We start from the raw sequence: 234 nt of genomic DNA, 5'->3' as shown, positions 1-234 counted from the left end.
TTTTTTTTTTTTTTTTTTTTTTTTTAAGAATTCGAGTTTATCGAGTTCGTCTTTACGTGCGTGCATGAATCTTGTTGCTCGCCTTCGTTGTAAAACGTCGGGCAATATTGGAATTGAAGGTCTAATGTATTTGATATGGTATTCGAAGCTTTTGATTTTTGCACGAGTGCTAATATTATATAATATAGTGTAATAATGGAAAAAAATTATTTAGTAAAATTTTTAGATTAAATA

The sequence above is a fragment of the Ananas comosus genome, unplaced genomic scaffold, assembly GCF_001540865.1.
Source record: "Ananas comosus cultivar F153 unplaced genomic scaffold, ASM154086v1, whole genome shotgun sequence".
NCBI lineage: Eukaryota > Viridiplantae > Streptophyta > Magnoliopsida > Poales > Bromeliaceae > Ananas > Ananas comosus.
The sequence above is the reverse complement of the archived record's forward strand: the minus strand, read 5'-3'. Positions refer to the sequence as shown.